Raw genomic sequence first — 3739 nt, forward strand, 5'->3', positions numbered from 1 at the left:
TACCTGCTCCAGTATTCTTAAGCTTCCCTTGTGGCTCAGCTAGTAAAGAATCTGCTTACAATGCGGGTAGACCTGGGTTCAATCCCTGGGTTGGGAAGATCCCCTGGAGAAGGGAAAGGCTACCTACTCCAGTATTCTGGCCTGGAGAATTCCATGGACTGTAGTCCATGGGGTTGCAAAGAGTCAGACATGACTGAGTGACTTTTACTTTCACTTTCTTTAAATAGATAGATGATAAATAGGTAGGTAGACGGATAGATAAGCAATAAATTAATTGTCCCAGGCCACTGTGTGTTGAGTTCCAAATGACTCTCAGTATGCTGCTTCTTCCCCCCTAGATGCTGGGGAGTCCTCTCATCTGGGGCGCTGCTGCTCACCTTGGGGGTCAGTGGTGTGTGTGGGGGGAGTTGGGGGAGTCAGGGCATGAAGCCTGGGGTAATTCCTCTGTAACTGCACTTAGGGGCTGGTCCCGCTTGCTAGCTCTGCTGTGCTATTGAGAAAAGAGGCCTTTTCTTCCTCACCAAGCGAAGATTCACACTTTGTAAGCTCTCAGTGAGCTGGTTAGTTCCCAAATTACATTTGGCCGCAGGAGGATGAACACATTGTACCCTCTCCGTGGGACTCATTATTTCCATTCTGGAGACTGTCATTTATAAAATTCCGACTTTCTTTCATTTTGTATTTACACTAAGCAAGGCTAGGAATATTGTAATTGTCTGTGATGTTTTGAAAACACTTGTCACAAACCGAAGCCAAATGCTGATTAATGTCAAGTGTTTTGAAGAACCAAGCTTTTGGCTCATTAACTGGACTTGAATGGCATTACCCATCAGCTTCAAGTTCTGATAATTGCTCATCACAGATTGGTGCTAATTTAGTAATAATGGCGCTGACAGATTTGTATGTTTTCCCTACACTGAACATTATGTATACATATAAAGGCTAGTGCAAATGCCAGAGTCGGAGTGGGAAGGCCTGCTCCAGGCCTGCCACAATGTCAACATGAGCAAGTCAGCTGACCTCCGTCTGTCTCCATTTCCTTACGTAGAACAAGGGGCTTAGAGGAGATGATCTTCAATATCCTTCTTACCAAGATCCAGTGGGGTCACTATTATGCGCTTTGGTCTTGAGTCCCGTAATAAGCATGGATTCATGTTAGGAAAGGCACAAACATGAGGCTAAACTGATATCCATGGAATATGGGCAAGGATGGCAGCTCACTTCCTTTCTCCTCTGCACTTTTCTATATTAAGAGGGAAAGAAATGTTCCCTGTGGGGCTTGCAGGATAAGCCCTTAATCAAATGTTACATACCATCTGTTTGAGACAGTATTTGGTAAGTCAACTTAAGTAGCTATAATCACTGTGGAATCTGAAACTGCTTCCTGTTATCCTGTCTATTTTCTGAAGCAGAGGAAGGTAGCTGAGTTTCTTAAACCAGCACAAAACAGTAATATTCCAAGGGAGAAAGACACTTATTTTGAGGCTCTTACTTTGGAACTGTTTATTGAGTTTGCCTTTCCTCTTCTCCCTATTCTGCCACTTATTTACACTGCTTCCTCCCCTCGCCCTTTTATATGAAAATTACCAGCCCCCTCAGTGTGGCTTACTGACTTCCTCTCTGTTCCCATTCCTTGGCATAGTCCTTGGGGATTTCAACATGCTTGTTGATAATTCTTACCCTGGCATTAGAAGAGGACCAGGCCCAGAGATGTTAATGATTGGTTGAGATGGCATCTCTGGTTCATGCCAGAGAATGATAGATTATCATGAGGCTTAATGCAAGCAGTATATATTGAATGCTTCATAGGGTGTGGGCTCATGAGATGCTCCCCAACAGGTGTTGGAATATAGAGCTTAGGCTGCCTATCCTGCTCTCAGGAACTCTCTTCTCTGGTAATTTGTTTCTCTAGTTTGAAGACTAGGAAAGTAGCTTCAAAAGCTGCCTTAGTTTTCCTTCCAACAACAGACACATATTCTTAAAGGCCCTCTTTCTCTTCTACTGGCTGAATAACATATAAAGTACCATGCTTTTCTATCTGAAAGGCTGGGGTCATCTTCTGGAGTCCTTGGCTCTTTCCTGCCAGCTGGAGAGGTGGTAACAGCCAAGTAAATGGTGGAGATCATCTTGAGTTCCCCATTGGTCCAAGTCCTCGGGGTTGGTTTACCCAGCAATAGGCATCTCCATAAATCCTAGGCCTCCCAGGATACTAAGTGTCATATAAACACTGCTCCACAGAGCTGCCTGTTGAGTGGCTGTTGTCATCTGTCAGAAGGCAAGGCCATGGGCTGTTTACCTGATGCAGAGACAAGACGACCCCTCTTCCTGGAGCTTTTCAAGTGCTTAAGTTCTGATCTTGGACAGCAGTGGTGCTGCGGTGTCTGGAACTACCAAAGGACACTGAGGACAGAATGTGGGGTTGCTGGGGACGTGACCTCATAAGACTTACCTTGTACATTTGGGTATAACAGGGATGGGTAAAGGCTGGGGGTGTGGAGGTACAGATTGCCTTTCCATGGTCAGAGAAGGGTCCTGGGGCTGAGAGAACTTGATGATCTGGTCTTCTGTACTATGTTATGTTGTGTGTACGGGGAGAGCTACCCCATGTGCTAGTGCCTGCCCCAGGGCTGGGTCAACTTTACTCTAAAAGCCAACTAAGGAAATGGCAACCCACTCCAGTGTTCTTGCCTGGAGAATCCCAGGGACGGGGGAGCCTGGTGGGCTGCCATGTATGGGGTCACACAGAGTTGGACACGACTAAAGTGACTTAGCAGCAGCAGCAGGTAGACTTTAGGCTTCTCTGGTGGCTCAGAGGATAAAGAATCTGCTTACAATGCCTGGCTTGGGAAGATCCCCTGGAGAAGGAGATGGCAACCCACTCCAGTATTCTTGCCTGGAGAATCCCATGAACACAGGAGCCTGGCAGCCTACAGTCCACGGGATCGCAAAGAGTCAGACACGACTGAGCAACTAAGCAGCAGCAGCCGGCAGACATTGTTACCCACACTCCAAAAATGAGGACACTGAAGTAGAGTCTGGCCCAAGGTTACCCTGCAAGGTTTTCTTGGAGGCAGAAATAGAATCTGAGTCCTGACTCCTGACCCAACTCTAAATGTTATCCCAACATGCCATGGCCAAAGGTGACAGGATGAGGCATTTAAATGTGAGCGCCAACTTCTGGGTTCACTCACGTCTTTCTGTTCTTTAACTTGGCCTCTTGCTGCTGGTTCAGGGCAGCTCTAACTTATTGTTGTTTTCTTTAGGCTGGAGAGCGTTACCACACTTCCTGGTTCTGACCTCCAATGGGGGAGTATGGAACCGAGCGCCAGCATTTAGATCATACTTGATCCAAGTGGCAGCTCCAGACTATGAGAGCGGGAAGCTTTGAGTCTTTGTCTTTTACGAACTGGTCTTTCGTGCATGATTTGCAGTAATGGAGATTCAGACAACCAGCACCTGTCATAGATCCCTGCAGGGGAGGCACCAAGAGGGTGCTAGGACCCAAATTTGAAGGGCAAAGTATGCTGGGTTCAAATCCCAGCTGTGCTGTTTCCAGGCTGTGTAATATTGGGCAAGTCTCTTTAACCTCTCTGAAGCTCAATACCCTGTTCTATAAAATGGGTATAAAGAATCCCTTAGGATGAGATCATCTTTGCAAAGTCCCTGTCACATAAAAAACTTCAGGAACTGTGGGTTTCTTCACCTCTCCTTACCCCACACATATGTTGAATACAATAAC

Source organism: Bubalus kerabau, chromosome 1, assembly GCF_029407905.1.
Source record: "Bubalus kerabau isolate K-KA32 ecotype Philippines breed swamp buffalo chromosome 1, PCC_UOA_SB_1v2, whole genome shotgun sequence".
Taxonomy (NCBI): Eukaryota; Metazoa; Chordata; class Mammalia; order Artiodactyla; family Bovidae; genus Bubalus; species Bubalus kerabau.